General features: G+C 38.7%; 1 pseudogene; it reads right to left on the bottom strand.

Annotated features, from left to right (window-relative positions):
- The window catches only part of LOC124722310, a 145912-nt pseudogene that overhangs the window by 104872 nt on the left and 16448 nt on the right, over positions 1-24592 (bottom strand).

The following is a 24592-nucleotide window of genomic DNA, read 5'->3' as shown; positions in this document are numbered from 1 at the left end:
TATGTGACTTTTATTCCTTCCACTTGCCCACTACTTTTTTACAATATTCACATCTGCTCACACCCAGGAATTACTTTCCTGATGGTCACAGTTTCCTGACAGCTGCAGCAAAAAAATTCCTTTCCTTTCATCAAACTCCATTCTGAATTCTTAGATAACTACTTTTGATTTCTGTACCTTGTCACAGCACTTTAATTTCTCTATTCCCCTACATCAAAAAGTCAACAACAAATGTCATTATATGCACAGTTTCTGACACATTGGTTCTAACATCCATTTACAACAACAATGGTTGGTGTGTAAGAGCTTATTTCCTGGTTATAAACCATATATTTACTCTGATATCTGTTCCTTCTTCACATTTGAAGCATAAAACCATGCTATTCTTTAGGACAGATACATAACACCCACAAAGCAATTAAGAACTATTTGACCTTTATGAAATACACTAAAGCTGAAACAGCTTGCTGAGTTACTTCCATAATATAATACACATCAAATTATAGACTTAAATACAGTCTTGTGCTTTAACAATACTGAGTGAAAATTTTCAGGCAATATTTCAGACAGTCTAACTAAACCATGAATGACTTGTCTTACTCTCCTTTTCTCAAATATACAGAACAACAGGTTAAGGCGTTTGTACAAACTATAAAGGAGTGGGAAAGGGTGTGGGGAGCACAAATATAAAGCACACATCAGCAAATAACATTAGAAAATGCAAGATGCAATATTTCTTAGTGTGTTATTGCCACCACAGGTAAGACGACAAGAATGTGAGACAAGTAGGTGTTTGAACTACTTAACCTTTGACACCTGACTACTCACTTTTTCTTCATAGGCTTCATCTCTAAGCCAATACAGTAGGTAAAAGGGTTTGAATCAGTGAAGACTGATGTGCTTGATGCCCTTTCTTTCAGTCACACTGTAATAACCTAAAACGCATGATATTTTGCGTTATGTGCAACTCAATCTTGCATCAACTCATGATAAAATCCTTCTAAGACATTGCACTGCTACAAAATCTCATAGCTGTTTCTTAAAAAAGACATAAAATTACTCACACACAAAACACTGTATTTAAATTTTAATACAAAGATCTACACCTTTTCTTCTATAAAATGTTAGTAATTTTTTGTTGTTGTGCCAGTGTTTGTTTGTTTGTGTGTGTGTGTGTGTGTGTGTGTGTGTGTGTGTGTGTGTGAGAGAGAGAGAGAGAGAGAGAGAGAGAGAGAGAGAGAGAGGAGAGAGACAGAGAGAGAGAGAGGGGCGGGGGGGCGAGGGAGGAGGGAAAAAGAGTGTGGTGAGGAGGATGGAGAGGATAAAGAGAGAGGGGATGAGAGAGTTTCACATAAGCAAAAATGCATATGTTTATGTACATGCAGCTCAACATACATTTGTGATACTTAATAAATTATGAGACAGAATTGCTGGCCTGTACTTACTTTCAGGAAGCTAAATGTTTAGTACTGCCAGTCAATACATATCAAAGCAAACAAGATGGCACTATCCATGGTTTTGGAACTATTAGTTCTTTCCTCTGGTAGGAGAGAGGGATAGATTGTGAAGTTTAACAAGGTAGGTCACTCAGACCTCAGGATGAGAGGGGCCCACCTATAGCAAGGATGAGGGTAGACAAAGATGAAGTGGGAGAGTAGGAGGCCAAAGAGGTCAAAAATGGTATACTGATAAGAACTGTGAGCTTCACTCCAGAGATGATAAGGACAGAGTGAGAAGTAATAATAGATTAGGAAGAAGAGAAATGAATAGTGCAATTAGGACCTAGGATATTAGGAAAAAAGAGAAAGAGTTGAGGAAGGAGAACAAAGCTGAAAAAAATAAAAGTAATAAAGAAAACAAATAAGACATAATATATAAGAAAACAAAAATGAAAGAATAAAAAGTAAAATGAAAAAAGATTTTTTATTGGGGGGGGGGGGGGGGGGCAGATGGATGTGTTATTGCAGATAAAACGATAATTAAATGGACACCCTCGCTGCAAACAGGCGTTTATATACTTCATTGGGGACATGTTGAAAATGTGTGCCCCGACCGGGACTCGAACCTGGGATATCCTGCTTACATGGCAGACGCTCTATCCATCTGAGCCACCGAGGGCACAGAGGATAGTGTGCCTGCAGGGACTTATCCCCTTGCACACTCCTCATGAGACCCTCATTCCCAACATGTCCACACCACTAAAAGTGGTATATCAGGGTGTATACGTGGACAAGGAAAAAAAATTCCCGGATTTTTCCCGGATTTCCCGGTTAAAAATACATTTTCTCCCAGATCAAAATACACTTTTTCCGTGTTAAGTGACAGTATACTCTTCCTCGGTACTGTAAAAGTCATCAATCCTTTGAATGTTTATGGTTTTATATACCAACGTAGAATTTCCAGGCACCTCAGAAAACGAAACTCAGGGGGAAAAACACATTTTGAAAGACCTTTGATGTGCAGCAACATGTACGCTGCATATTTTCGTATTACGAAGGTATAAATTTGAATTCCACCAAATAACGCATGTCACTTTCTGAAGCACTGCAACTGAGATAGCGATGCGCTTTTGTAAGCATCATAGCTCATTCACGTGATCTCACCAGCTGATGACAGCAATAGGACATGTGATGTAGTCAACCAATAGCAATATCACTCTTAAGTAGTGCGAATACACAAATAAGAAAAGTTAATGGCTTAAATTAATATACACAGCATTCACATATAATATTGGTCTCGAAGATTAATAAGTTGGAAGAGAAGCTACTCTTGATCTTTTTTGCACGTGTTGTACCTTAAGATACACACACAAATGTGCCAGTAAAATTTTTAATAACGACGCAAATGTTTCATCTTCTGGGCTCGAAATACTTCTAAATGGTCGTCCTCAAAGAGTTGATTTTTAAATGAGAGTCAAACGCTTTGTGATTTAAGAAATTCATTGTACATTCTCGCACATAATTCATCTTGCGTAAAAGGAAACCTGCTTTGAATGTAACGCTTTTCAAACTACCATTAGCAATATTTTCCCACGAGCTGTTAGAAATAGGTTCGTTTCAGCAGTTGCAAGAAAGTGCCAGATAATGCGTCACCACGCTTGTGCAGCTAGGATGACGCAATAATCCCATATGTTCGTATGTGTAAAACATTAAAAGATCTTACATTATGTCATAAAAGAAACAAGACATCAAAGGATACTTCAAGAGTGTCGGGATTTCGTGAACCATACTAAAGTGCATAATTCAGCTTAAAATACACATCTGCATGTAAATTTTCTTGGAGTACCAGTACTCATGTTTGGTTCTCTATTATAGCATAATTCCATACGTGCACTTCAAATGCAGCGAACAGTTGAAACTAGCCAATAGTGTGAGATTAAACACTTTGTTTCAAATAAATTGACTGCCTCAGTAGAAAGGATTAATAAAAGCTAAATCTCTTTAGCAAACCGCAAAAATAACTTCATTGTTCTGTAAGGCGATTACTGCTTGATTGTGGAAACAAAATCTGAAACTATTCACATATTTTAGCCTGCCGTAATTATACGAACATATTTTAATTCATTTGATAGGCCCCCCCGCCACAAAAATCCCTTTTGTTATCATTTAACGTGAGAGCAATAAATGAAGAGGAACAACAAAATCACTGAACGTAAACACAGGTCACGTGGAGGGGACCCACCTCCCCACCACAACTCGGACTGCTCTGTGCATCAGCCCCGGATCTACAATATTTCCGAACCAGGGCAATATTAAGTAGTAGTGCCCAGTCACACTTGTGTAACCGGAAGCGGGAGAAGGTACTACTCATACGCGACTCAACTGCACATGCACAAGAGCCCGCCTGCAACTGCTCAAACGAATCTAATTTAAACAGTTGTCACGTCACGCTCATAGGAGGCAATTTGTTATAAAGCGTTGCATAGTGTTTCTAAAGCCTTTGACACACTTTACTGTTGGCAGACACTTGTATGAGCACTGTTTTGTTGTTGTATACGACACATTTCCTTTGCAACTTAAGTTTTATTTTCGTTTTTTTTTTCCTCCCATACATGTTTTGTTGCTGCAGTATCATTCTGCAGTTGTGGGATACAATAATATCCTTTGTTAGAGTATTGGTTCTTACCAGTCAAAATCACAAAAATTTAACTGAAAACTAAAACAAAGAAAAATTCCCTGAATTCTAAACAATTCCCGAGTTTTTCCCGGTTTTCTCCCGGATGGAAAAATTCCCGGGTTTTTCCCGGATCTCCCGGGTCGTATACACTCTGTATATAAATGCCCGTTTGCAGCAAGGGTGTCCATTTAATTACCATTTCATTCTAGCAAAAGCTGCATGGTCATCAACGGTAACTGTTCTTTCGGGAACAGATACTACCGTCATATATAGTTAAAATATGGCTTCCCGGCCATTGGCCTTCTTGTGCAAACGCACACACTATGCCTGAACTCGTACAGGACTTGGTAGATTACTCTGCCATGAGTAATGAGTATGATGGGCAAACATCTATTAGGCGCACTACGAATGTAGTGGTGTGGACATGTTGAGAATGTGGGTCTCACGGGGAGCGTGCAAGGGATAAGTCCCTGCAGGCGCACTATCCCCTGTGCCCTTGGAGGCTCAGACAGATAGAGCGTCTGCCCTGTAAGCAGGAGATCCCGGGTTCCAGTCCCAGTCAGAGCACACATTTTCAACATGTCCCCAATGAAGTATATAAACACCTGTTTGCAGCGAGGGTGTCCATTTAATTATCATTTCATTCTAGCAAAAGCTGCATGGTCATCAACAGTAACTGTTCTTTCGGGAAGAGATATTACCGTCATATATTGCAGATAAAGTCCAGGAGGGTGTTGAGATGCAAGGATATGTTGGAGAACAAGTTCCCATCTCCAGAGTTCAGTGAAACAAGTATAGGGTGGGAGGATTCAAATACCCATGTAGTATAGGAAGCACTGAGATCCCTCGAGTCATGCTGCTGAGCATGCTCAGCACCTTGGTACCCAATCGGACAGTTCTTGTATGGCCATTCATGTGCTCAATGAGTTTAGTAGTGGTCATGCCTATACATAACACTGCACAGTTGACACAAGTTAGCAGATAGACAACATATGTAGTTTCACAAGTTACTGTGCCTTTGATATTGTAGGATTTATCATTTGTGGGGCAAGAGAAGGTGGTAGCGGGTGAGTGCATGGGGCAGATTTTACAGAGGAGACAATTGCAAGGGTAGGTATCTTTGGGTATTTATAATGTTTTGGGAATATCATATGGTTTGACTAGGCTGTTACAGAGTTTAGGAGGGCAGTGGATGGTTTGGGGAGAATATGAAAGAGAGAAGATCTCATTTCAGAATTTAACTTGACAAAGTTATAGGATTGACAGAGTAAAGTATTAAGTCATTCAAGGCCTGGAAGGTACTAAGTGACAAACAAGATGCGTCCAAGTTTTTTGGTTGTGGGTAATTGTATTAGTTGGAGGGAGAGCGGAGGATGTTGCAGAGGGAATTTGTTTGTGAATGGTATCTGAGGTATAACTGTAGTGAAGGAAAGCCTGAGAAGTAATTGCTGTTGGTGTAGATGGATTTATTGGTGGGGCAGACACATTTGCTGCAAATGTCTAGGCTGTAGGGAAATGACCATTTGCTGTGGAAGGAGGAGCGACTGAAGTTTGAAATGGTGGAGGTCAAAGTTAAGGAAGGTGGCTTTGGAAAAGCATTAGGTGAATTCAAGCTGTAGAAATAATTAAGTTTTTGCAGGATGCAGAGGAGTTCTTCCTCACTACATACAGACCACAAAGCTGTCATCAATAACTCTGAACCAAGTTAAGGAGCCAAGTTTCTGGGTGTTGGGGAATGGCTCAAGAAAAGATTGGCTTAGGAAGGGCAATCCTGCTTCCCACAGCAGTCCCTGATTTGTTTGTACATTTGCCACTAAAAAGTGAAATAGCTATGGATAATGACAAAATTGGCTTGGGTGACAATAAGATGATTTTCAGGTGGTTATTGGGAAAAGTAGTGTTCTAGGGCTGTGAATGTTGGAGGTTTGTGGAAAGTGAGGTCACATCGATGGTGACAATGAGGTACCAGGTGCCAGATGAATGGGAATGGATTTGAGACATTCCACGAAGTGACTGTTGTCTTTATGTAGGACAGGAGGCTCTGTGTGGTGAGTTAGGGGTGCTGGTCAACCCAGGGCTGAGATGAGTTTGGTGGAAGGTTTTGAGGCCAGCTACTTTGGGACAGCCAGGATGGTTGTTTTCATGTATTTTGGGAAGTAGGTAGAAAGTGAGGGTTCATGGATCAGAAAAGGTAAGGAGTTCTATGGAAGTAGTTTAAGTCATTGTGTGGGGGCTAAGGTTTCAGTATTTTCTCTATCCTAGTCTGGATGGAAGGGGAATGGGACTATCATTAACAGTTTTGTATGATGAGGTGTCCAAGAGCTGATAATGTCCCTCTGCCACATAGTCCTCACACTCACGTACTACAGCAATGGAGGCTTTGTCCAGAGGGAAAAGTTGATGGAGCAGCATGCCTTCAGGACATGGATAGTTCAGGAGTCAGCTTGAGTGAGGTTTGAGATTTTGGTGGTATTTTTCAGGAAGGATTAAGAGGCAGTGCTGGAAGTGAGAAATTATGGTTTTGGGCAAGAGGAGAAGGATCACTCTTGGATGTGAGACAGGGCCTGTCTAGCCAGAATTCAACGCTCACTCTGTTCATTGTTAGTTTGGAGTGGGTGGTGAAGTGGTATTGCCAGGTAAGGTTAGGGGTTCTTCAACTAGGGCAGTGTGTTTGAATTTTGTTGTGGGACTGAAAGTTAGGGCTCTGAAAAGAATGGATGTTTCAAGATCAGGGAGTGATCAGAATAAGAGATAAAGGACTGAATGGACATCAGGGTTATGAGGTGTTGATGATTGATAACAGTTACGGTTGGGGGTTGTGGGAGATGTGTTGGGACTGGGATGTGGGCTTGTTGGCTAGGACGGGGGATGTTGGTGGCAGTGTTGTGGATGGTAGTTGTGGAAGCAGGGGAAAGAGAAACCTTTGTTGAAATATTTGATCAACTGACTGGATAGCTTCTTTAAGTAGCATGAGGCATTTTGCTCATCTTTATTGCTGGCTTCAAGAAGATCTGCACTGAGTATGTTAGCACAACCAGGTGGAGGATTTGAAAGAGAGGCAGCAGTTGTTGGGAATAGTGGTTGGCAGAGGCAATATCTTGATCAGGGATAAGGTGCATAAGGAATAAGGATTGATCAATCTGGAATTTAAAGAGGTTTGGTGGAAGGATGGGTTGCAGCCACAGATGGGGACTTTTAATGCAAGGTCTTTGGGAGCAATGCCAAAGGTTCTCACTCAGTTCTTGCTATCTTTGGAGTGAAGTTGGCACAATGCTTACAGCCTCTAACCTCCTACTCTCTTTAACGCTTCCCCCTTCATCTTTTGTCTAGCCCTATCTTCACTAAAGGTGGTCACTCTCATCCTGGGGTCTAAGTGACCTGCCCTTCCTTTTTAAACTTCCCTAACCTCTCCCTCCCTCTTACCCGAGGAAGGAATTAACAGTTCCGAAAACTGGGATAGTGTTGTCACTTTGACTTTTATTTCTGCCTACAGTCAGTATTTAAAACTCTGTCTCCTAAAGGTAAGAATTGGTTAGCACGTCTGGCTCATAATTTATCTGTGATAGTTATGCAGTTAAATAAATTTACCTTAGGACCAAGTAATCCTGGCTGGTCTGTAAGTATCAAGCCGAGTTCCTTTAAAGTTGTACGCAGAAACTTCCTTCTTTCTTGGTGTCGGTGTGCCCTGCATCACAACATTTTTATGTGAGGAAATAAAGTAATAATTTATTCCTATAAAATGTAAACTTACATATCAGAACGACAGCAGATTAAAACAACAGATGGATAACCCATTTAACAAAGCCTATAGTGAAATTAAAGTACATATATGAAACAATACTAAAGTACAATGATAATGGGTAAAGTCTATTTTAATGCACTACTATAAAATATAAATTACATAACCATACAATAAGTTTAGATTTCAGTCTAGACAATTCACAAATTTTAAAATGCTTGCCCTGCAAATCCCATTATCAATTAAAATAGAGGGCATGTACCCAAATAAGTTTGGTTCTGTCCTCCATAAAATCTGTTTCATTAAAATGGAGCATACGGAAATGTATATTCTACATACATGACCAGCAAATGGCTACTTTTGCCGGTGTAGAAAGCTATGCTTCAGAGAGCATTTCCTTATACTGATACAAGTCAGTGCCACTGCATCCCAAATCTGTGGCTGGAAGGAAGGAAGAATCAGGTTTAATGTCCCATTGATGACAACATCTATAGAGATAGACCATAAGCTCAGATTTGAGACTTCTAGGGAAGGAAATAATCCATGTCCTTGCTCCTGTCTTCCAGTCACAGATACATATGCGGCCTGTTTCCATACAAGGCACTGACCTCTGAAACACAGCTTTTTACACAGGCCAGAGCACCCACTTGCTTTTTGTGAATGTGGAATATGCACTTCAGCATACCACATCTTAACAGAACACATTTTAGATTCTGATGAGAAGGCAGAACCCACCTTATTTGGGTATGTGCCTTCTATTTTAGCTGATGATAAGACATGTGTAATATGTATTTTAAAATTTATGATCTCTATGCATTTAACAGCTTGTTTACTAGTACAGCTCTTATTGTCTGTATTAAGCAATTTTTTGAGCAACTGTCTGATTTATAAGAACTTGCAAGCCTCTCCAATGTTTAGTGTATTTAAAATGATGACAGTGTGTCAAAGGTTCCATCATTTATTTTAATATCAATAAGTACACTGTATGTCATGCATAACATGATTTGTTATTACTAAGTAGCACAGCAAGTATGGCCCTATCTTTACAGGTAGGCTAAAGCACATGGACTTGTTTATTTGGCATGGCGTGAATAATCTCTAATGGATCAAATGAGCCACTGGGAGAATTTTTGTTAAAAACCGAAAATTGAAACAATGGTAAGTCCAGATTGGAATATCAACAATTATGAAAAAGATAAGATTGCTATTCACCATAAAGACAACACATGGAGTTGAAGACAGGCACAACCTACGATGACCTACTGTCCCCACACCCACCACCAAACAGTCTCTGCCTGCTCTGTCCTATCACCTTCTCCCAATTCAAATTTCCTCACCCTCATTATGCACTACTCTCTGCCAGCGAACCCACCAGTCTTTGCCCCTGGCAGCCTTATTCTGCCGTATTCTAGTCACAGCACACTCCACCAGAGATATCTCTTCTCTACCCCAACTGCGCCTTGCTATACCTCCCCCTTCCCTGCCCCATTACAGATAGCTGCTTTTGCTCAACGCAACACTTGCAGTCTGGTCATGGCAATTGGAGACAGCACTCATGTGCAATTAAGGTGTGCGTGCTTGTGTTCATCTGTGTGTGTTTTTCTTTCTTTTCTGACGAAGGCTTTTTCCGAAAACTTAAGATTCCACATTCTCACAAGTGGCTAGGGAAATGAATATCTATTCAAACAAAGACTAGCCCTAGCTAGAACGCACTTTTTGCCCTAACAGTCATACCCGACTGGTACACCTTGAAACTGACTCATCCCCGCCCCCTCCTCGATTACACTTAATAAAGAGGAGCTTTTACCAACATCTTAATCCAAACAGTTACGCAAAGATCACTGTTCTCTGTGACATAACAATACACTGCCATGCCACAATGTATGGTGGTTCCTAAAACATTTCCAGATCCTACAGTTACAAGATATGTTGGAGCTGATCAGTTCTATAGCCCAGGAACCCCATGTTCACAAAATCCATACCCATCCAAAACTAAATCCATACCCATCCAAAACTTGTTGAGTTCCCTGCAATGATCACCATTTGGCATGACCCAGGGAACACACATAATTAAAGAAAAGCATGTTTTCAGTACTAATCATTTTATGTTTTCTCTAAAGATTCGCTTTCAAAATTTACACACTTTTGCAAGCATTCAAATCAATTTTTGAAACATTTTTTCACTCCGATGTTAGTACCCAAAAACATGGTTATCAAAGGATACAATGACTTCTTGAGGTGCATTTTTTGTTTGACATAAGAGAATGAAAAGAATGAGTTAAATGACACATCAGGTGAATATGAGCAATGATTCAGTAACACATAATGGCAACTTTTCCCCATCAAACAATAAATTGTTTGACATGCCATAGTTTTTTCCAATTTCAATGATGACTTTTGCCAAACAAATTTTATACCATTCAGCATTAACTATTCTTCAATTCCCTAAAGCTATGGTCATGACATGTGCCTTTGTAACCAAAGAAACAAGTTATAATTTTCTTGGAACTGCTTCACGAACAAATCACTTTTATTGGTTTCAGTTTATCTTGAAACACCCAAACTGCTGATTACTGCTTATTCTCCAATTCTTATGAATAGAGCAAGGTTCCATCTCCTATTGCTATATTGTTTACATATTTTGCATTTCCTAAGAGGATTTTTTTGAATATTTCCTAACACTAATTGACATGAGCATATTTCAAGCTTCATTTAGATTGTATGGAATTCAGTTTCACTTAAACTGTGTGGAATTCATCAGGGACAGCTCTTTTTCACAGCTAAATGTTCATGCAAATGTATTGCAGTCTTCAGTATGTCTAAGGATACCTTTTTCACATCAATTATGCTGCATTCAGCATCAATGTCTTCTGGAACAACAACCAATTTTTGTTGGCCTTCACACAATTCATTATTGATGGAAGCAAGGCCACAAAAAAATTCTGAAAGTCAGTTGGAAACTGTCTTTTCTTAAGGTGATTGATTACACTGTTCTACATACAAAAAGAACTTTTTTTTATATTTTTGGAGAGAAATGCTGTGATTCTTATAGTATTTTCCCATGGTAGGTATGTCTTTGTGGAACCTTTCTCAGTGTTTATTTGATACATCACTGCAACTCTCTAAGAAGAAGTCAATGTGAGAGTACAGGAAATGCACTTTCAAAGACATGTTGCAGCCAAGATCCTAACAAGTGTCGGTCACTTGATTCACTTCCTTGTTATTTGCAGCTCATCTTCTTCTAAGGAAGTTTTCTGATACTTCATTGAACTTGAACTTATCCCGAGGATTGGGCTGGGTTATTTTGGGGAGGAGACCAGACAGTGAGGTCATCGGTCTCATCAGATTAGGGAAGGATACAGAAGGAAGTCAGCGGTGCCCTTTCAAAGGAACCATCCCAGCATTTGCCTGGAGCGATTTAGGGAAATCACAGAAAACCTAAATCAGGATGGCCGGACATGGGATTGAACCATTATCCTCCCAAATGCGGATTCTTCATTGAAACAGTGCTATGCTTGCAATTCTTCATCAGTCGGGCATGTCTCAAAATTTTGATCTAGCTGAAGCTCCCTGATCTGAGAGCCCACAAATACAGTTTTTATTATTGCTGAGGCCAGATGAGGAAATTTTTCAGCAAAGTGTGCAAACCCACTGCCAGTTTGATCCCTCACCTTTAAAAATCGTTTAATTAATCTGATTTTAATGTGAAGAGGTGGAAGAACAATAGCTTCATGAGCTACCCGATTTTGACACTGAACATTTTTTTCACCCACTTCCCAATTTCATGCGGGCCATTTCTTTTTTAGAATTCTCTCTAAATTTCAGGTGAAAGTGGTTTTCTGCCCACCATCTAAGACTGCAGACCTTCTGGGATCAGAGATGGACAACTTGTCAGTGTAGACAGGTGGAATTTACAAAATACCTTGCCAATGTGGCATGGTTTATGTAAGCCAGACCAAGCATACTGTGGAGAAACATTGTACTAAACATCAGCACCGCACTCACCTTTTGCAGTCAAGCATTCAATGGAATATGATAAAACAATAATTCTGGCCACAGTAACATCTTTTTTGGATTCGATTATTCAGAAATGCATGGAAATATGCCTGAAAGAAAATCTGATGAAGCGTGACAGCAGCTACAAGTTGGATAGTACAGAGAAGACTATTATATCCACGATCTGCTCTAATCAAAGACAACAGAGAGCACAGATGACCACAGTGAGTGGCAAACCTGAGTCAGTTGAGTTCCACAATCCTGCCAGTAAGGATGCTGCCTCCCAAGTAGTTTGGTCAGTCTGCCACCACGATCTTAATGCATGTGCAGAATACTCACAAGCACACTAATAAATTGTGTTGGGGGGGGGGGGGGGGGGGTGTACGCCTTTATGTGTCTTCAGTGACTAACCTTAGGATGAGTGGCAGATGCCCAACCAAAATATCATGGAATGTATTTCATGACAACCGGCTTCAAGCCCAAAATTTCTTTGAACATATTTTATATGGGTATCTTATACTGCAATAGTTATAGCAATATTATTTTGCTCCTTTGTGTGTAATGCAAACTGAGAAAAAAATATTTACAGTAAAAATTAAGACAAAAAAAGCAAAATAGTGAGGGAACTGAATGCTGTCGATATACACCATCTTTAAGTACACCCAATTACAATTTGCTAATTGTAAGTCCCTAAAATTCAGAAGTATACAAAAATGACACTTTTAAGTATAATTCAAACTCATGTACCTGATCCTGCCATCTTGATTCAATTTTCAAGATTTTCCAGAATCCTCCTAACAGGCTTTGGTAAAGTCTTTCCCATTCCTTGTCCATTATTATTATTATTATTATTATTATTATTATTATTATTATTATTAAAAGCAAAATTGGATAAATTCTTAAATTCTGTGTCATTATAAGATTACTAGCATTCTTTTCATTGTTATTTTCACTTGGTATTTAAATAATTCAACATTCACGTTATGACTGTAATAAGTTGTGGATATGATGCCACTTCATCTAAGACTACATGTAATTGACATTACCCCACTTAAATAAACATAAACGAAGATTTTACAGTGGTCTAAGGTGCATAAAAGATTTTGTTACAATGTACCCAAAAGGCAAGACTAGACCAGCTCACACTTTTAATGCACAGAACGAAACTGTTCACTGCATTAACAACGACAGGTTGGCTCACTCTCAAATCCACATATAGTTTTAGGTGGTTCACCACACCAATATAGGTAAATTTTGCCTGGTTTACCAAATAAACTAGCACACCCTTCAACGCCTTCTCTGATTACCAAAACTAATGCATGTTAAAACAATAATTTGTATGAGGAAAGTTATACAGACAAAGAAATGTGTACCACATAGAGAGATATAGAAATATTCATCACTGCGAAGCAATATTTATTGACTCACAGAAAGTCTCCTATTTAGTTCCACTTCATTAGATAAAACATCCACTAATGGAATATCAGAACAGGTTGTGATTGAATTGAAACAAATGTATCTTTCTTAATGGGAAGACATTATAAGAAGTGTGACTGGCCTATTACTGTTCAGTACATGATATATATCGCCCGGCAGACAATGTTAGCAGTTCTCTGAGGCTGTTGGAAATAATGCAATTGTATACAGTAAGGTCAAGTCATTTGAAATTTGTTGTAAAATGTGTGAATGTTTATAAATAATCAGTGCTGATATGAAATTTGACACCTGACTTTCAACATTAAACAAATGTAATATAACGTGGGAAAATTTTAAGGAAATGTAATTTACTCCTGACAGAGTTTGATTGAAAACCCTTGTTTGAACAATTCTTAAGTATTGCTCATTATTCTGGGACCCAAAGAAAGAAAGAAAGAAAGAAAAAGAAAGTAAGAGAGAGAGGTGCACAGTTCTTCATGGATTTGTGGAACCTGCATAAAAAAGTCACAGAAGTGCTCAACAAACTGTAATGGGAGACAGTGAAAGAAGCCACTGTGCATCATGGAGAACCTTATTCTCAGAATTCCAACAGTTCTTGTTCCAATATGAGTCAAGAAGTATACTATTATCTCCAACACATATCTGGCATAATGATCATGATGGTAAACTTAGAGAAATTGAGGTTTACATAAGAAGTGCTGACAATTAGTCTATGAACTTCCATCATGCTGGAATAATTGTAGGTCAGAAACTTCTGTTAATCAGTACAACGAAAAACCAGCCAGAGTTGCAAATTTCACTTTTATTATTCACTTGATGACTACTTTTGGGTTGGGACCCATTTTTAGATCATCGTAACAGATAGTCAAATTTTTATTTCTGAAAATGCAAAAACCATGTCAAAAATGTGAATACGAACAGTTACAGTGCATAGTTATCTATATGTGCTGCAACTGTTCATTTGCACAATTTTGACACATTTTTTGCATTTTTGGACATACCAATTTGACTATCTGTTACAGTGATTTGAAAATGGGTTCCAGTCCGAAACTAGTAATTTACTGAATAAAAAAAAGTGAAATTTGCAACTTTGGCTGGTTTTTCATTGTACTGACGATTATTCTTCCTGCACATCATTTGCAATTGAACAGAAATGGAGCAAAATGGTTTTGGTGCACTATTTAATGTCCGCCACACACCATACAGTACAGATGAGGAAATCAGCTGTGCCCTTTCTAAAGGAACCATCCCTACATCAAAAACTGAGTAGGACAGCTCTCCAACAGCTTCTGTGAAACTGCAAATAACCACTTGTCATAGACAACACCCCAGTTTGCTACCAGCAATTATAAATGAAAATTCTTTAAAATATCAATTACTCACACAAGAAAAACATTATTACATCACTCAAACAAAAATGGTCAACAACAAGAGATTCAGTCTCACCACTGATGGTCCATGTAATGTTCAACAATTTCACGATTTCTGCCAGTAGAATACTTCACACTAATTCAGCAGGTTACAGTCAATCAAATTTATGGGAAGAATATTAAGGAAGTGTAATTTACTCACAAAGGAGATGAATTACAAAATCCTTATTTGATCCAGCCTTGAGAATATGTCAGTGGCCTAGACCCCCACATAGCTTTAAACATGCTGTATGCATTCACATATGGATAAGACTGTCTTGAAATTTATCTGACAGGAAATGTTTAATAGCAGTAAAGAATGGAAAGTGAGTAAACCCCAAATTTGAGTACTAAAATAAGAAATTACAGTAGCAAAGTTACCAACAGCTATGTAATACTGTTACCAACTCATAACTTCAATGATATGAAAAACAACAATTGTTTAATAAGTGCCATCAAAACACATTTAAGTGACTTATGAAACTCACGCTTTCTGGACAGCTTGATTATAGCGCTCTTTTACTTCTGATATTTTCTTCCCATATCCTTTAAGAGTGTCAAAATAGCTCTGAATGTAGGAATGAATGTACAAAACTTCATCTCGGAATAAAGCTATTACCAAGCTTGACTCCAGAGCACTCAGCCATAGCTTATTTGCCTTTTCTTGGTTGACGGCTGAATGGCATAACATGAAGCCAACTGAAAAAAAAGCAGTACATTACTGAAAAATATAAATTTCAAGTGTGTGTTATAAACTAATAACTTTAACCTGATAATATACAGCAGATTTCTGTTTCATGATACACATTATATTCCTTTTCTACAGAAATTTAAAGGTATACTTCCCAGTACTTTACATAGAAAACAAAAGTTTTGAACCACACTGCCATCATAAGAACTATATTTATATTTACAGTTGGCGGCAACTTCAATCTATGCTCGAGATATTGGCAAAAATACATGCTAAAAGTCAGTGGTAGGCATCAAATATCACCCAAAATTGTACTAAATGCCTTCTCAAAAATTATTTTGAATAATTAGTTCAGGTGCAAACTCAAGTGTAAATGGTTGTGAAAACATTCTTGACCCCTTAGCAATACATAATCATGAGATTTATAGATGGCTCTTGACACTGTTCCTCACAAGCAGCTTCTAATCAAACTGTATGTCTCTGGAACATCATTTCAGTTGTGCAAGTGGATTCATGATTTCCTGTCAGAAAGGTCACAGTTTGCAGTAACTGACGGAAAGTTGCAGAGTAAAACAGATGTGATACCTGGTGTTCCCCAAGGAAGTGTTACAGGCTACCTGCTGTTCCTAATCCATATAAATGATTTAGGAGGCAATCTGAGCAGCCCTCTTATATTGTTTACAGATGATACTGTTATCTACCATCTAGTAGTCACCAGAAGATCAAAACCAATTGCAAAATGATTTAGATAAGATATCTGCATCATGCAAAAAGTGGAAATTGAATCTAAAAAATAAGAAGTGTGAAGTCACCCATATGATTACTGAAAAGAATTTGTTAAATTTTGAGTGCATGATAAATCACACAAATCTAAAGGCTGTCAATTAACTAAATACTTAGGCTTTATAATCACAAACAACTTAAATTGGAGCGATCACGCAGAAAATGGAGTGGGGAAGGTGAACCAAAGAAGGCGTTTTATTGGCAGAACATATGGATGATAGAACAGCTCTATTAACAAGACTGCCTGCACTATGTTTGTCTGTCATCTTCTGGAGTACTGCTGCATGGTATGTGGTCCTTACCAGACAGGATTGTAACAGATATCAAAAAAATTCAGAGGACGACAGCTCATTTTGCAGAGTAGCCATGTAGATGTAGCTGAATTTAATTATATGTAGAAAACGAACCTCCATCCATTTCAAGTGACAGATCCAGATGAATTTTATCTTGTAGCTCTCAACCTAGTTGGATCCTGCTTGTAGCAGTATACAGCAATTCTGATTGTTTTTACCTCTACAAGCATTTCGTTAACCCACTCGCTCAATTCCATTATACAAATTAGTAAAGTAGGTAAACTCAACATAAGTGATTATTTTTATACGTATTGTTTATACACATACAGGGTAGATCAAAAGATGCATAAATACTTTGATAAAGATAAGCTTACATATTATCATCAGTATTACAATGGCTCAAAGTTAAATAATTACAATAAGTGTTGAAATTGCAAAGCACCCGCCCCCAAACACTTCTGAGCATGATGCCGTACATTCAAGGACACATCTGTAGTAGCTACAGGAATTGCCTGACAAGCTGTTTCAATTTCATGGCACAATTCTGCTAGAGTGTGTGGCTTCCTGATGTACACTACATTCTTGAGGGTACTCCACAAGCAAAAGTCTAATGGTGTCAAACCAGGAGAATACGCGGGGAACTCAATGAGAACCCTTCATCCAATACAATGACGCAGTGCATTGTTATTCAGCTAAGCATGCACGTCCCTTTGCAAGTGGGCTGGATCGTCATCCTGTTGTAAGAAAAAACGTTTATCAGCAAACAAAGCACGAATGGATTGTAAAATTAGTGAATCCAGCATCTTCAGGTAACTTCTACCAGTACCATACCTACAAAAAAGAAAGGTTCAATCAGTCCCCTTAAGGATAAGTCCTGGAACACTGGCCGCTCGCTTGACATAAACATGTGGATTTTGCGGGCCCCAGTACTCAAAGTTATTCCCGTTTGCGTGCTGTTTAATTTAAACTGTGCCTCATCAGACCACACCACTTTGGAAACAAAATTAACGTCACATTCAACCTACACATGGAACCATTTAAAAAACTAATTACTTCTATCTTGTTCATTCTCAGTCAATGCATGTAACAACTGCAGGATGTAAACCCTAAATTTTAATCTGTGCTAAATATGACTTACGCGTGCCCTACTCATGCCTGCTTCATGTGCATATTGTGTTGCCGATTTTTGTGGAAAGTGTGTGAATGTCCTTCACCTGCTGCTGTGCGTGGCTGGCCTGATCTTCCCTTATGCATATCTATAATTGTTCCAGCAGTTTCAGATTTATCACGAAGTGAGCAATACTTATGTGTGTTGGTAGTTCAGTTCCATATTCTTGCCTCCAATGTCATCGTGCTTCACAGATGCTCTCGAACTTCCGATACCATTTGAGAATGCTATTTCGCTGCTTGAATATCAGTTGTGTTTGTACTGTGGCCTCACTGTGTACACTGACACTGACGCATCACAACACTACAGCCATCTGTTGCTCAACCACTGTACTACCTGTTCAACCCATGTCCATTGTGATTTCAAAGCATATGGTTTGAATAGCCAGTCTTAAAAGTGTGTATATTTTTTTTTATCTTGTAAATAAACTCAAACAAAATTTTAAAGTTACTGATAATACACAGAAATTCACTTTTAAACATTTCTCCTTATATCGGCAGCATCTATCACACAAAAATAGTTTCAGTTGGTTTTTACAATTATTTTCAGTATCTTTCAGTACATTTAATTCACATTGGAAGTGGTCAAACATCATCACAGCAGTCTAATATACTCCTTCCTGCTGAATGAATGTACAAGGCAGGCAATACCTAAGGGCCAAGATTAAGGTTGAACACCTAATTGGAAAATATATTGCTGATCACAAATGGTCGGCTACAAACCCTGTTTCACAGTTCATATCTGCACCTTACTCATCCTAACTTCAATTTTTCTTTATAATTTTAGTGTGCTTTATAATTCTGTACGTCTATCCTCCCACATAGAACTCTCTCATCAAGTCTCCCTCTATTCCAGCCTGCTCCATCCCTCCTCCCCCCCCCCCCCCCCCCCACCTCCTCTGAATTTCCATCTCTTACACCACCACCATATAATACAAAATAAAACATATGCCTGCACCAGGGCAGGCTTTCTCTGGTGTCAAACTCCTATCACCTCTCCTCGGTGCCCCCCCCCCCCCCAAATCTCTCTCTCTCTCTCTCTCTCTCTCTCTCTCTTTCCCCTTGTCTCTTCCTTGTTCACATCATCTGCACCAAATAACACAACCCTTCCCTTCTGAAGGACCACTACAGCAGGACTATGTAGCCTTGCATACACGTGCTATCTCTATGCTCTGGGGATGATTTCTACCTTTTTTGGCTGTAATATGAAGTCCGATTTCTTATTTGTGAGTCTGTCTACTGCTCAACACCTCCATAATACAGCGAGTGGTTTCTCTACTCCTTTCATTGTTTATGTTTCACCTAGGATTTTATAATATTATATTACTCATTTCTGAGCCAGCCATGGTTACTGGCACTTACTTTCATTTGGAGTGTTATATTTATAATTGATACTGTTGTTTAACAATTTTAAGTGGTTGTTGATGACAAGTTTTAAAAATAAGAAATCCCTTGTGATGATGTTTTCAGTTTTCCAAGTTGTTATCTATGAATGGAAGGGTGTACATCGCATTTTAGACTCACTATATGTTTTTATGAGGGAAAAGCTTTGTCTTTTATAAAGAACTGTCCCAGAGCAGCATTCTTTATAACATTTAAGGGCGACAGTATACACTTTAATATAACTATCTAATATTTTGCTTGACAAAAATCAGCAAATGCAACAATAGTTGGTGAACCTAAGTCTATAAGATGATGATAACAGTTCTAAAATTCGTGATAATACACATACCCAGGAATTTTAAACATTCAATTTTGCTTATTGCTTTCCCCCTGGCCTACTATTCACAATTAAGTAAGTCCTTCTTTGTAAACTATTCAGTGTAGCAAATTTTTCACTTAATTGATAATATATTTTGTAGTATATATAGTATTATTAAAAAAGGGAAAGTCCAATATGGAATAATAACAATATTATGAAAAGGATAGACTGCTATTCACCATGTAGAGGAGATGTTGAGTCGTAGACACATACAACAAAAAGACTACTATGTATTTTAGCTTTCAGCCAAAAAGACTACTATATATTTTAGCTTTCAGCCCCACTGTCTCTACTGGCCACTGTGGCCACAGCAACCAGAGACTTGGCCAAACGCTATAACGTATAGAAGTATTTTTGTTGTGCCCATCTCTTCTATATGTTGAGTATCAATCTATCCTATTCACACAATTGTAGTACATATTACGATAGATACAGATATCTCTCCCTCTGTTCTCTTATATTCACAGAGATTCAGAGAGGTAGATACAGATACCTCTCCCTCTGTTCTCTTATATTCACAGAGAATCTTAATTCTGTTGATTGTGATCTGTCTATTGGATGAGGATGTTAAGCCCAGTGGTCCCCTTGACGCTATTCGAGAGGAATAGGCTACATACCAGCCCTGTGTTTTACCCTCTTCCTCCTCTTATCATCATCTCATATCATCATCATCATCATCATCATCATCATCACATGACACAAACACAACACCACACTATACACACATCCATTACACTCACCTGCATTCAATATACACAAATATGATGCAATACTCACATATCCACAAGGAAAAAGGCCATTGTGTGCAGATGAAGGAAACCCTTTCTAACTGCGCAGCTGTGGCTCTCGGCCAACAATACCATGTGACTCTACTTTAGCTAGCCCAATAGATTTGCATAGCACTCACCAGTTGTCACTTTAACCTCTGCTAGGTAATCATTAGGAAGAAATCCTTTCACATCACAGAAAACAATGACCATCCTTTCCATCAGATGACTTACCCTTTACCTTTTCTTTTACAGGCTCACTTGCTTCGTCAACTAGTTTGACTGCTGCTACTTTTCTGTTGTGACCTACATATAGTTCATAGCAACTAACTGGAACACAAAACCTGTTGGATCCTGTTTAAATGGTCCGACCATTACAGAGGATGTCATTTTCGCATTTGATATTGGTCAGTATTCAATGACTGCAACACCAGCCTTGCACAAAGCTTTCTCTTAACTCTTTGTGTAAAATGAACTGTACTGTCTCTTCTCATATTAATGAGCACCTATTATTTCAAGCACTTTTAATCACTAATTATGCTCTACAACTTCTTGATGTGTTCATCAGAGATAGCAGTGTTGGGAGATCCTACATGTTGACTGTCTTGAAGGCCACATTTAAACTTGTCACTTACTTCTTAACTGTTCAAGACAAATCAGCAGACTTCTGATAATCACTAGCTTTGTGTAAATTTCTGTTTATGAGAAACAATTAAAAACAAAGAATTTTATGATCACAGTATATTCCACTCTGTCATACTGAATATAGCTCAGATATCATGATTACTTCAAAAAGTCATATAAACAAAACTACACTGGTGTCCAAAATAAAAGCAACAAATGGAAATTTTGCAAGATAGCATTTATTTTGCCACAAAACAGTATAAACAGATGATAGCAAAGTAGAAACAACATAAAGAATACGAAACATAAACAAGTGCAACATACATAATAGCAGACGAAAATGTTGTTCGTTTTTTTTTCCAACTTAACAGATTTGCACACACATTTTGACAACTGGTTAATGTGCTCACTATGGCGTGTGACCACCTGTGGCACCAATATAGGCCTGACATTGATGGGGCATGCTGTGGATAATGACATCAGTGCCATGTTGAGGTAATAATGCTCAGTCTTCCTGCACAGCTGCTCGCAAGTTTTGGAGAGTGGTTGGTGGATGTTGACACGATACAACCTGTCTCTCTAGTGCATCCCAGATGTTCCCTATGGGATTCAGATAGTGAGAGTCAGCAGACCGTAACATGCATGCAGTATATTCTGTTTCCAAGAAAACATCAACCAATTATTCTCTACAAGGTCGAGCACTATCGTCCATCAATACAAAGTCTGGGCCCACAGCACCTTGCAACACCCGTACATGAGGTCCCAAGACCTCGTCATGATGTCTGACAGCAGTTAAACCTTTCCAATTCACCCGTATAATTTGATGAAGAGGTGTTCGAGTGGTCAACACAATGCCTGCTCACACCATTAGCGATCCTCCTCAATATCAGTCTCTTTCCACAATGTTCGGGTCTCAAAATCGTGTTCAGATGTAAATCTGTCGAGAATCACTCTCCAGACCAAAACAGGACTCACCTGTGAAAAGAACATCAGCCCACTGTTCAACAGTCCAGGTGGCATGTTGACAACTCCACTCCAGACATTCTCCTCTGTGAAGATGCATCAGAGGCACACACAGAGCAGGTCTTCAGCAATAAAGGCCACTCTGTCAGGGCCTTCACTACACTGTTTGCCTCAATGCAACACATACATTGGATGCTGTGAGTTCAGATGCCAGATGCTGCGCAGTACCTTAAGACGGTAATATTGTGCACCTACAGCCAGATAACAGTCCTCTCTTCCTGATGTCCCATGTACCCAGGTCTTTGGGATACAGTTTTGGTCTCTATAAACTGCCACCACATCCGAGAAATGACTGAACAATTCACGTTAAGCCATCAGGCCACATGAGTCTGCGACTGTCCTGCTTCCATTCTTCTCATGACCCTCCATTGCAGAGACTCTGGTAGGCATCTTCTCTGTGCCATACTGCACCAACTGGGACTGTGCACACAGTGAATGTGGATGTGGATGTGGGACTACGCAGCAAACACTACTCCTTTTGATAGACACCTGACGTCATTGTTTGTGCGGTTTCCACAGACTGAAATGCCATCTTCTATGCAGATTAGGTACGAATATCTGTTGACAGTTTCTATAATTATATCGTGAATTAGACACAAGGTAGGGAAATAGTGGTTTGTTGCTTTAATTTTGGACACCAGTCTATTTCCCAGATCAAGTTCACATGAGTCATGTTACTGGAAAACATGTGTCTTCTCCTCCCTCCTACACCCACCCTGACAACACCCACACAAATCATTGATATCGGTGTCATCTCTGCAACAAAATGTGAAATCTTCTTCCGGCCTTTGTACCTTTGGAAAGCGTCATCAAACCTGCTCATTCCAGTTCGTAAATTTTGTAAACTATTGTTTCCTCTGAAACAATGTTATTTGAATTTGCTGTTTTTGTTAACAGAAATGTATTCATGATGGTCATTCAGTTATACACAAGCAATCAACATTGGAGTTTGTTTTTTATACTTTTCCAACCTTTTGATTTTGCATTTCTTGCTTAATGTAACTCAAATGAATATTAATTATTATTGACCTACATTAGTTTGAATTCACTAACATAAACATATTTACTTCACTTTATCCTTACATTACATATTTTGAAGAATAAAAAACAAAGTTTTAATCTCTATCACAACAAACTACTACTCCCAATACATATTTGGTATGTAGCAATCTCTGCCACTTATTTGAAGTTTCAGAGGTGAAAAGAACACTAAAACCAAATATTTTCATCCTCATAATATGAAACAGTGCTATAAAATGAAATGATTCAGTGTACAGCAAACTATGGAACTAACAATGTAAAATACGCATTAAGACTGACACCACAGCACTACTCGTATCGTACAGCTACTAATATAGAACTAAGAACTAAATCTGACGTTAATGTTCACTACAGCTACAGAAGTATAGACATGTCTAACTGTATGTGTGCCACAGAAATTGATACCACAGCACAGGGTAGCAACTTCAGTAGCAAAAGAACATAGGGCATACTGAGGTAGTGCACCTGCTACGCGGTGGTTTGTACTCCAACACCATGTTTTCTGCACAACCCATTGTGCAACAAGTGCACCATGGTGGTAACATATGTTACACTTTCTCTACAGTAATTTTAGGGGCACTGTTCTCCATTAGGATATCTTGCTGCATAATCTGTCTAGAGAACAGTGTTCACCAAGTACACAGAAGTACCCCAGGGAGAGGGCGCTGTGCATGTACAATGTTCTTGTAACCATCAACAGCCGTAAAAGAGTTCAACATTTAGCAAATCTTCCTGAGCCATCTCTGAGCAAGTCTCAGCCACAGTTCTTGTGGATGTACCATCATGTATTTGCCCCCAGTACAGGATTCCCATGAGGGTCCAGGCAAGTTCAGGAGGAGGAGGAAATTAGTGTTTAACGTCCCGTCAATAACGAATGAGGTCATTAGAGACAAAGCACACGCTCAGATTAGGAAAGGATGAGGAAGGAAATTGCCCATGTCCTTTCAAAGGAACCGTCCCGGCATTTGCCTGATTCGATTTAGGGAAATCATGGAAAATCTAAATCAGGATGGCAGGATGTGGGTTCTCCAGAACGTCAGTCCTGTGCGCTAACCACTGCTCCCCCTCACTCGGTAGGCCATTTCACTTAGCATTATTGTCCTAGAGGCAACATAAAACCTCTTGGTGGAATCCCCCGTAGGCTGGTAATGCTACTGACCATAGCAGACTCACAACAAATAAAAGCAATGGTAACACAACTTTAGTAAATGACAAATTGATATAGAATTGTACGATATAAATTAGCATGCCACTACAACACTTGGCTTGAATCACTGACACATTATGTGCCAATTTAACATCTATAAATCCACTTCTAAATAATAGGAAGCAATTTATACACGTTATGATGTTACAAATTCACTGGCTCAGTGACACATGTTTTATACAACATTATACTGAAGAAGTGTGTTTATTATCTATTCCATTACTCCACATCATAGAACACAAAACTTGACATTGTAACTCTGTAGTATAGAAATACATGTAGCTTGGCACATATCAAGAGCCTGAACTTGGCTGTAGATTTCAACTTTAAGTAAACTCTTCGAGTCTATAATTATTACTTTTTACAAATACTGACATATCCTAGTGAAGAAAATTAGCATGAGTTACACTGCTAACTGAAACAACTGACTCTATGACTGCAATATCAAAATCACATGGAATTTCAGTTTGCTTTATGTTTGACTACCTGTATGCAACCTACAGTTTGAGCAGCAGTCACTTTTTAGAAACTTCACAT

Source organism: Schistocerca piceifrons, chromosome X, assembly GCF_021461385.2.
Source record: "Schistocerca piceifrons isolate TAMUIC-IGC-003096 chromosome X, iqSchPice1.1, whole genome shotgun sequence".
Lineage (NCBI taxonomy): Eukaryota > Metazoa > Arthropoda > Insecta > Orthoptera > Acrididae > Schistocerca > Schistocerca piceifrons.
The sequence above is the reverse complement of the archived record's forward strand: the minus strand, read 5'-3'. Positions and strand labels throughout refer to the sequence as shown.